Here is an 11,838-nt window from a genome sequence, read left to right on the forward strand (position 1 = left end):
CCAGCTTCCAGGCTAAGACAGAATAGGAAAAAGGTAAGATAGACTACTTATTGATGTTTTCATTGTTTTGTTGTTGTTAAGTGCCTTTGAGTCAGTTCCAACTCATAGCGACCCTGTATAGGATTTCCAAGGAGTGGTTGGTAAGGTTGAACTGCTGACCTTGCTGTTCAGAGCATCAGAATATTGTCAGATATAGAGCTGGAAGATGAACCCCTCAGGTTGGAAGGCACTCGGAATACCCCCTCAATGTAGAGTTGACAATAGTGACATGAATGGAGTAAAGATTTTGGAACCTTAATTTGCTGATGGGCTACAACTCAAAATAAGGGGAAACAGCTGTGTATAGGGTTTCTATGAGTCAGAACTGATTTTATGGCACCTAACAACAAAAACAACAACAGCAACATTTCAAAGTTTAGGGTCTTTGGGTGATGTCCAATCCTCTTGGGTTCTGTCACATCCTACCAAGTATCTACAATTCATGAATTGTATGAAGTCAGCAAACAACAACAACCAGCATGAGTGGAAAAATGAAGAGGAAGGGAAGATAATCCATTTTATTGTGTAAATACAAATGTATAAATGTATAATAAAGAGGGTTTGTAGAAGCTACAATTCCAACCACAACCCAGTCTCAAAATTTCCCTTATTTAGTTCCATTTAGTTTCTACTTTAACCCTAGCTGGTTGGAGTTCTTTATCTGGTGATCAAGTCATTGCTCCTAAAACTTTAGAGTCTTTGATAATTCTATTACCATTATCTCCCATTTCTCTCTGCTTTTGTCAATGGACTGTACCTGCATTTCTTTGTAATTAATATCATTCATCCCAATCTATACTGTTGTTGTGTGTGCTATCAACTTGGTTCAGACTCAGCATCCCTATGTACAACTAAATGAAATATTGCCTGTACAAAAATGCAATTATTGCGCTGTTAGAGCCCATTTTGGCAGCCATCTCCTTAAGGGTCAGTCTATCTCGTTAAGAGTTTTCCTGTTGTTTTCTGACCCTCCACGTTACCAAGCATCATGTCCCTTTCTAGGAACTGGTGCCTCTTAGTATGTCCAAACTACATGAGACAACGTCTCACCATTCTTGTTTCTAAGGGGAATTCTGGCTGTACTTGTTCAAAGACAAATTTGTTTGTTCTTTTGGTAGTCCATGGTACTTTCAATATTCTTTGTCAACATAATAATTCAAATGCATCAGTTCCTCTCCAGTCTTCCTTATTAATTGTCTCACTTTCACATGCATATGAGGTAATTGAAAACACCATGGATTGAATCAGGTACACCTTAGTCCTTAAAGTGACATCTTTGCATTTTAATCCTTTATGGTGCAGTAAGATAAGCTCTGGACTGCTAACCAGAGGGTCAGTCATTCAAACCCACTAGCCACTCCTCAGAAACCCTACACAGTGTCACTATGATTTGAATGGACTCGATGACACCAACAGTAGCAACAACGTATTTTATTACTTGATATTGCAACAAATTTGCCCAGTTCAATAGTTGTTTGATTTCTTGACTGCTGCTTCCATGGGAATTGATTTTGGATCCAAGTCAAAATGAAATCCTTAACAATTTCAATCTTTTCTTTGTTTTTTCATGATGCTGTTTATTGATCCAGTATGAGGAGATGTAGTAGATCTCAAAGAACAGCATGTGTGGTTGCTGCTAAAAAGATAACCGTGGTCTAAATTTAAGTCAGAAATGAACCTGTTTTAGCACTGCAACTTGAAAAAAATAAAAAGGCACATTGGTAATTATATAGATAGAGACAGTCTTAGAATATAAGATGTATTTAGTAGGGAAAACGATGTAGTCTCTGTGGAATCTACTAGACAATTCTTTTTCTTTCTGGCTAGGAATTCTTCCAGAAATTTCTAAATAAAGAACAAAACAATTGTATTCATGTTGTTTGTTTTTTTTTAAATGCAGCAGTTTTGAAGGCAAACATTCATTCATTAAACTAATAGTTACAACATTTCTACTACATTTAAGTACGCATGGTATAGTACATACAGAAAATCATACTTTCAGTAAATATGAAATGTCTAGCATAAAAGGCAATAGATGTTAATAATAATAGGAGTAATTCAGACAATAACATCTAGATAGAGTTGTTATTGTTGTCAAGTGCCTTTGAGTTGGTTCTGACTCATAACGACCCTGTATAGGGTTTCTAAGGAGAAGCTGGTGGGTTTGAACTGCCTACCTTGTGGTTTGAGGTCCAGTGCTGATCCTCCAGTGCCACACCAGAATACAGAAAAATAATAATGGTCAACAAATTTACCTCAAACATTATCAAAAAGAAAAGAAAATTGAGAAATTTTCAATAAATCCTTGTTAAAACACAATGTAATGTTTGTCCAAGATGAACAACAAGCCAGTGTTTTTTCTCTTTGGTAAACACTACTTTTGGAGGAATAAACAAGGAGCACTGTCCATAGTACTTGCTTTGAACAATGCTTCCATTAGTCAAACTGTAACAGTATTTAAGTGGTTTTCCTCTGCTTGCATATTGCCTCTAGGTTTAATAGCTTTAGAACTCTTATGACATGAAAACAAATTCCAAAATCAAAGACTGCCTTGAACTTTTTATTTTTTTCAAATGGAAACTTTTATGTGTATTCTGAAACCCCTCGGCTTCTACTTCTTGAAGGACAAAGAAGCTGAAGATGCTGTTCTGCTAACTAGCTATTTTTGTTGCTGTTGTTTTTAATCCCATTAAACAGAAGAGGTTTCATGATGAATTTCTGGGACATGGCTAACTAGCTCTGAAGTAGGCCACCAGGGAACTTTGTATTTGCCTTCATATCCTCAGATGTATGCTTTACTGGATTGACATATTTCTTGCGTTGGCCTCAAAAGTAACCAAGAGAACCTCTCCAAAATTATTGGAGCTGCTTATGATAAAGTATCAGAGGTTTCTCACCACTTCCTGTAACATTGGTAATGCTTTTCTCTCTACTGGTTCTTTCCTATCAGCATTAAAGTGTGCTTGATTCTCTCACAAGGTAAAAACAAAACTCTCGCTGCATCCTATATGATATGTATCCTTCTAGTCAGGCCACATCGCACCACCCACAACCCCACCAAGAATGGCAGAGAATCACTTTCTCAATTTCTCAGCTCCCTCTCTCACCCCTTCAAATGTCCTTAGTCTCCCTGACACTTGCTGTTGTTGTTGTTAGGTGTCATGGAGTCAGTACTGACTCATAGCGACCCTATGCACAACAGAACAAAACACTGCCTGATCCTGGGTCAATCTCACATTTGTTGGCACATTTGAGCCCATTGATACTGCCACTTTGCCAGTCCATCTTGCTGGGGGTCTTCCTCTTTTTCTCTGACCCTCCACCTTACCAAACATGATATCCTTCTCCAGTGACTGGTCCCTCCTGACAATATGTCCAAAGTATGACACTTAAGCCAACTATAATGTGTGGGGTATAATGGAGCAAAATAAGGAAGTGATTTTATTCTGCACTTCTAAGCCTAGGATAGGAGTCCTGGTGTGACGTCATAGGATAAGCATTTGACCTCAAAGTCGGTTTGAACCACAAGGTTGGTAGTTCAAATTCACCAGCCACTCCTTGGAAACCCTACATAGGGTTGCTATGCGTCAGAACCGACTCATTGACGAGTCTAGGATGACTGATTTTGCTACTCATTTGTGTTAAAAGACAATCCAATTCATCAAAATGACAAACTAATTTTAGGAATATATTTATCATTACATAGACATACATCTGAAAACATCCCCCCAAAAGAATAGTTTAGAGATAGAAAAATGATATTTAAATTGCTTGGGAAAATAGCCCAAAATATATGTGATTACTCTCATCTTCTAAGCGAAACTCTCTTTCTTCCCAGTTTTGGTGGAATGCATTGATCTCATTGTCTTCCCTAGTTTCTGAACAGTCCACATCATAGGCAACTAAGTAAAATCTGGACCAGATGGTCTCTTGAGATTTCCTTTTAATTTCATCTTCTTATGGATTAACTTCTGAATGGCAACATGTTTTTTGGACCAGGTTACTATATGGAGTTTAAAATTTGGTGTAGTTCTAACATATATTGTCTGTTTTGACCTGTCTAGTGATTATACAAAATTTGAATTAGGATATCCGGAAGTTTCCTATAAACATTTTGGGTTTCCATCAGTGTTTTAAAAAATCAGATGATATGATAAACTGGGTTTTAATTTCCAAATGAAGAACATAGGCTGTAGCTATTGGATTTTGTGACTCTTATGCAACATTTTTCTTTTTATAATCTTATACAAAAATGTTTCAGACAACTTACACATTTATGTTTTTTCTGGAAAATTAAAAATGAATTTATTCTTTTATACTCCCTTCTGAGACCTCAAGGGGTTATAAGCAACTTACAAAACAGTTGAAATACAAAATAATTAAATTGTAGGCTTATACAAAAGGCATCATTCAGAATTTATCATTATAAAATTAATCTCCAGAATACATTTAAGTTTGATTTGATTTGGAAACATTAGATTCATAATGAATTATAAAGAAACTCATCTATTGCAAAGAGTAAGGCATATTTGTTAATAGAAAAATGAACTGTTTCCCAGAACTTAGCTCTTTCATTGTGTTTGTCATTTGTCTTAAAGAAAATATTGCTGTCTTTTTAAAATGAGGGCTGCAATTCATATTGGCTGGGGTGAATGGTGTGTTTGCAAAAGCTTTGAGTTTCTCTTATTAAAGGGGCTATACAAATTCTCTGAAAGGAGTAAGAAGATAATTGTGATCCTATGGTCATAAAAACTCACATCACACATGAGAAAGCAAGATGAGTATTTATAACACAAGCATTCACAAGGATTCAGTATAATTCAGAGCCAAGGTAAAGGGGTCTCATGTCAGAAACAGCACTATTAGAAGCCAGATCATTATAGAGGTCATTTAATTAATTCTTTACCATGAGAGAAATGCCACTGACACTGCATTATTTTGATACTGAAACCACAATTGGGAGTTTACAAATGTGTATATAAAACCACAAATAGATCCCTTAGTTCTTTGTGAAGGCAGTTTCTATTCCTCTTTTCAGAAGCACCATCTTCGGGGATGTCCTTGTAGTTCTCTCCTCAGGTTTTCACATTTTATCCCTGGGTTGGTCTGTGCTTATGTGTCATTGTTACTTGCAGTTTTCAGGATTTAAGAATTAGTATCCTTGGATTAGAATGGCAAGTGTTTTGAAAAATAGATTGGCAAATATTTATTAAAATTATTTCATTCAAACTAATATGGCACTCACTACTGGAAGAAAAGATTTTAAAAAATATTGTTTTAGAGAAGGCAGAACAAGCTCAAGTCCAAGATTTATAGTGTTTATAGTTTTTATTTATTTTAAATATTTTGCATGATTCATGCTTAAGAAATGGTAAATTTCTACAAATCTTCTCATAAAAAAAGATATCTTTATTGAGCTTCTGGAAACTTTAATTACATTTGAGTTTTGGGCTCACTTTTTTTCTGCCTGAATCTCCCATATTCATTGGGATTCCAATTACTCTTATATTAGATCTTTTGAGATTGTCCCTCAACTCCCTTAAAATACTACTCATATTTTTTTCCCAATCATTTTGTCTGTCTTCATTTGGAAGTTCACAATCTTGCTTGCTAAAAGCAATGAAGACTTAAAATACTTACTGATGAAGATCAAAGATTTAAGTATGATTTCACCTCAATAACATCTTGATAACATCATGATAGATGGAGACAAGATTGAAGTTGTCAAAGACTTCATTTTGCTTGAATCCACAATCAACGCTTATGGAAGCAGCAGTCAAGAAACCAAATAGCATGCTGCATTAGGAATATCTGCTGCGAAAGACCTCTTTAAACTATTCAAGAGCAAAGATATCAGTTTGAGGACTAAGGTGTACAGATTCAAGTGATGGTATTTTCAATCATCTCCTCATATACATTTGAAATCTGGACAGTGAATAAGGAAGACTGTAGAAGAATTAATGCATTTGAGTTATGATGTTGGAAAAGAATACTGAAAATATCATGGACTTCCAGAAAAACAAACAAATGTGGTTCGGAAGAAGTGTAACCAGACTGCTTCTTATAAGCCAGGATGGTGGGAAGTCATGTCACATACTTCAAATATTTTATCAGGAGGGACTAATCTCTGGAGACGGACATCATGCTAGGTAAAGTGGAGAGTCAGTGAAAAAGAGGAAGACCTCTCCCCCGCACACTCACTAGAAGATGAGTGGGTACGGTGGCAGCACCAATGGGCAGCATAACAACAATTGTGAGGAAGGCTCAGGACCAGACAGTGTTTAATTCTGTTGTGCATAAGGTGGCTATGAGTCAGAACTAGCTTGATGGCATCTAACAACAACATATTCAAATTCATTGTCTTTCCTCCATCATCTTCATTGTACTGTTTATTAAACTCATCAGTGTTTTGAAGTTCAGAATTATACTTGTGATTTCTATTATTTGTATGTTTTTGTTAATTGATTTATTCTAATCTACATGAGTATATTTCCCTTTTAGTCCTTGATTGCTGTTGCAATTGTTCCTTTATATACTTGTGTTCTAATTCTAACATTTGGGTCATCCCAGAGATGGTCTCCTTGGCTTTTTACCTTAGAAAGGATCACAATTTCCTTATTCATATGTTGAAATATTTTTTTGTTGTATCTATGGCAATATGGATGTTACATTGTACAGACTCTGAATTCTGTTTGTTTAATCTTTAAGAGTTTATTTTATCAGACAGCTAACTTTCTGAAGTCAAACATCATATGCTATTTGGAATGACAACTTAACTTTCAGTTCCTTCATTTTATTCTTATATGCATTTGTGGGTCAAGTGTCAAGGACTTGGGTAAGGCTTATAGATAACATTTGAGACATCCCTCGCTACCCTTTGTGGTATTTACCACTCATTTTCCAGTGTCTATTAAGGAGTTCTGGTAGAGTAGCGATTAAGAATCAGGCTGCGAACCTTAAGGTCAGCAGTTCGAAACTACCAGCTGTTCCGCGGGAGAAAGATGAGGCTTTCTGCTCCAGTAAAGATTTACAGAAAACCCTGTACAGGGTCGCTATGAGTTGGTTCCTACTCTACGGCATATAACACAAACCACCGCCACCATGATTGCTCTGGAGTTCTGGTGTGGCGCTGTGGGTTAGTGCGCTGGACTGCAAAGTCCTTCCCTGCGATGGACTGCAAAGTCCTTTCAACTGCAACGTCAGAGGTTCAAACTCACCAGCCCCTCCTCGGAAACCCTATATAGAGTCTCTATGGGTCGGAACCGACTCGACGGTACTGAACAACAACAGCATTGCTCTGAGGGAGCCAAGTAGCTCCATACCATACCATACCATACCATAAACACGGAACTAAATGATCCTCGGTTGGAGGCTTTCTGCTCCTGCAAAGATTTAAAGTCTCGGAAACCCTATACAGAGTCACGACAAGTCAGAACCAACTGTTGTTGTTATGTGCCATGGAGTCAGTTCCGACTCATAGCAACCCTGTACAGGGTTTCGAAGGCTGCCTTAACGAGAGCAGAAAGCCTCATCTTTTTTTCCCGCGGAACAGCTGGTAGTGTCGAACTGCTGACCTTGAGGTTAGCAGCCCAATATGTATCCACTACGCTACCAGAGCTCCTTAGGCAGCACTTAACAACAGCACCAATTGTTCTGGAGTCCTGTTTGTGGCACTGTAGGATAAGCACCCGACTGCAAGCCACAAGTTCCGTGGTTCAAACCCATCAGTCTTTCCTAGGAAACACTCTATGAGGTCGCTATGAGTAGGAACAAGTCGATGGCACCTAACGACTGTAACAGGGGTTAGTCTGAATTTTATCTTCTGATTCTTCATAGTAGAAAGATTGGATTTTCTCTCAGAATTTTAACTGCCTACAAAATAATACATTTGACCTATATACATATTTTATGCATTTTTAAATCATCTTCAGGGATCATTTCAATTTGTTAGTATCGTTTTAGAGAGTCGTGTTAGCAGCCTTTAAAAAAGAGTCCTGTAGTGATAACGTACCCCAGTTTCTGTGTGAAATATTTTTACTCCACCTTCATTTATAAAGGACAATCCTGCTTATAGTAGAACTCCATGATAGCAGGTGTTTTCTTACAAGTTTGAAGAATATAATTTTTTCTGGTTTCTATTGCTTCAGAAGAAAAGTTTTTTAAATTGGGTTTTCTCTTATTTTTGTTGTGTTTTGTTTGTTGTTGCTGTTTGTTTTTTGTTTCTTTCATTTTTTTACTATTTGAGGCAATATATAATTTTCTTACTTTTTAAGATTTTCTCTTGTTCTTTGCCTAGGTGAAATTTCCTTTGTGCTCTTCCTGCTTGAGGTTTATAACTTTTCTTGAATTTAGGACTTGATGTCTTCTTCACATTTGGATAATATTTTTACCATAATTTCTTCAAATATTGACTTGTTAAAGTCTTTTCTGTATTTTATATCTTTTTCTTAAACATTATTCTCTCTACATTCTTTAAACCTGTCATTTTCTCTCCTTTATCCTGGTGTGGCATTCTAGGTTAAGCACTGTACTGTTAAACACAAGGTCGGTGGTTCAAGCTCACCATCTGCTACCCAGAAACCCTATACAGAGTCACTATGAGTAGTAACTGACTCAGCGGCACTTAACAGCAAAGATATCATCCAGATCATTTATAATCTCTTCAGATGTGCCCATTATGCTGTTTAACCTACCTTTTCTTCTGAACTCAGTTATAGTCTTATTCAGTTGAGAATTTCTGTTTAGAACTTTCTTATAGACACCTAGACATTCTGCTGGTGCACTGGTTAACATATTTGACTGATAACTGAATGGCTGGAGATTGGAACCTACCAATCAGTTGTTCCATGGGAGAAAGTTGTGGCAATTTGCTCTGTAAACTTTTGGAAACACTGTAGGGACACTTCTATTCTGCACTATAAGGTAACCATGAATGTAAATCAACTCTATGGCAATGGGTTTTTTGATGAGATGATCCTTCTTGTCATCTGTTTTTTTAAGTGTTTTTTAACTTTTATTGTGAATTGAGTGAAGGTTTACAAACATTGGCATTTTTTTGGTTAAACATGTTCATAGATATGAAAATCTTGGATACTTGAACCACCTGTGAATCTGTTTCTATAGTCTCCTTCCCCCACCCCCTTTCTTTTGGTCCTGTCTATTTGCCTGGCAATTAAAAAATTTAAACTCCGCATATTGCTTATAAAAATTACAGAATCTCCAAATGGGGTTATTTTCCCCTATAAGGAATTTCATTAAATTTAAGGCAAACAGTGGAGTCCTAGTGTGGTGCTGCACGATAATGCGCTGGACTGCAAGATCAGTTTGAGCTGCAAGGTCGGCAGTTCAAACTTACCAGTCGTTCCTTGGAAACCTTATGCAGGGTCGCTATGAGTTGGAACCATCTTAACAATATAAGCATGTATTATCTTAATCCAAACAGCGATTGAGGCAATAGAAGCCTGATTTTATTCTTGGTAAGAACTTCTCTACATTTCTGATTTTCCCTTAGTGTTAGGGAGCAGTCTACGTTTTCCCAATGGAAAGCTTTGGTTGTTTACTAGTCGCTGAAGTCCAATTTGTGTCTCCCCAGCACTGTGATTTTTCCAGGAGTTCTTTTCCTTAGCCATCTTCTAGTTATATTAATTCTGAGCCTGCCTGTCTGCATTGCTTTTGAATTTTTTTTTCTTTAATGTTTTATTGTGAACTGTGTGATAGTTTACATGGGAGAACATTAGTTGTACATTCATCCTATGCATATCATTTCATTGCCATGGTTACAATCCCCTCCATGCATCATTACCCAACCAAAGGGTATACTAACCACAAGGTCAGTAGTTTAAATCTACCAGTTGCTCTATGGGAGAGAGAGAGGCTTTCTGCTCCTGTAAAGATTTACAGCCTTAGAAACCCTCTCTAGGGTCACTATGAGTTGGAACTGACTCGGTGGCAAACAATAACCACCATAAGATCTTGTTCCATTAGGGACATTAGTTTACTAACCTGCAAAGTCCTTCAGAGAAGGTCTATCTTCCTCTCTGTGTCCCTAACACCTTAGTATATTGTATGGCTTATGGTGGAAAACCAATAAATGAACAAGTTTTCATTGCTATTTCCATTCCAATCAACTGTGTAAGGCATTTCTGCTGACTTGTACAGCTCTACGGTATTCATCTCATTATTTAAGGACACAGAATGCTTCTTAACTGGATTTTCTATTTCTACTCAGCATGCTATTGTTAGCTGCTTTTGAGTAGAGTCAGACTCAATGGCAACTCCGTGTATGCAAAGTACATAAGGTTTTCAATGCTGGGACCTGTCAGATGCAGATCACCAAGTTGTCTTCCTTGGCACTTCTGGGTGGGTTTGAACTGCCAACTATCTGCTAGTAGTTGATTGCTTAACTGTGTCATCGAGGAACTCCTATACTCAGTATATGTAACTAAAATAATCCATCAAAGTTCAAGTGTCTTGTTTCTAAGGAAACTTTAAATGAGAACCACTTAATCTAGCATTTGATATGAGAAACTGGTAGTCCTTATGCATATCTCCTTTTTTCTTTATTAGTGTGATCTATTTCACTTAATTAGTTAGATGATTGGGAACAGTTTAGAATTTTCTGTAGTATTGTTCATTTCTTGTGAGACATTGTCTCCTTAGAAAGGCACCATCTATAGAGTAAGTTTAAAACAGTCCATTATTTCAGAATTCCTACAAAGCCTTTTCCCTAATATATTCATAAAAAATTAATAAAAATAAACTTTTAGGGGAACAATTCTGATCCTAAAACCAGAAAATTCAAGTCAGATATACTCAAATTCTTCCAGTGCCATAAGAAGAGCAAGAATTATATTTATCATATTCACTAATGAATTTCCAGAATCTTTTGAAGTGCTTGGCATATACCAGGTACAAAATATATGTCTGCTGAATTAATGAATAAATAGAGGACAATGATAAATATAGCATAATGGAGGTAAGTGTCTTCCTTTATCCTGCCTGTATGACATTTTTATGTAGAGCTTTGAAGAGGTAAATGAATACTATGGATAATTACTTTCAGAAAGAAGATTTTAATATTAAAATTAAAACAAGACAAAGCAGATATAATTTAACATGTGCATGGACAATTCTAAACAACTTTATTTAACATACTAACGTATCTTTTAATTGCATTCCTTTTCAAAAGTCAGTTGCTTACAGAAAACTTGCTGAAGTTGTTTTTATAATAGGTTAGTTGATTGGTTACTCTAGTCATCAGAGTTTCCCACACCAAGATCAACTGTTCCATGTTTTCTGGTCCATAAGTATGAAATTCCAATAGGTTGCTGAAGGCTTTGAGGAAACCCTGCTGTAGGAAATAGTCCTGAGAAAATATTTGGTTCATTCTGCAACGGCTTCTGTAACAAAGATATAAATCAAATTACTTTATTTTCATAACAAAATTTCAACTTTTCCTCTTACTGATCTGGAGTCTAAAAGCTATAGCTACCCAAAGACCAGAAGAACTAGATGGTAACCAATTACTACTATCAACTGCTCTGAAAGGGATCACATTATAGTGGGATAAAAATGTGGAACAAAAATTATAATCATATTAAAGACCAGATGTACTGGTTGGATAGAGACTGGAGGAACCCCTAAGTCTATGGTTTTTAGTCACCCTTACTTAATCTTTAGTCACCCTTCAGGTGTGCAATTGAATTCACCCCCAAATTTCAGCCAAATAATCGATTGTAAGGGGAACTCTAATACTAGTGAAGTATGCACACTTTAGAAGAATGAACACTTTGAGATAAT

The sequence above is a fragment of the Chrysochloris asiatica genome, unplaced genomic scaffold (assembly GCF_000296735.1).
Source record: "Chrysochloris asiatica unplaced genomic scaffold, ChrAsi1.0 scaffold00027, whole genome shotgun sequence".
Classification (NCBI taxonomy): domain Eukaryota; kingdom Metazoa; phylum Chordata; class Mammalia; order Afrosoricida; family Chrysochloridae; genus Chrysochloris; species Chrysochloris asiatica.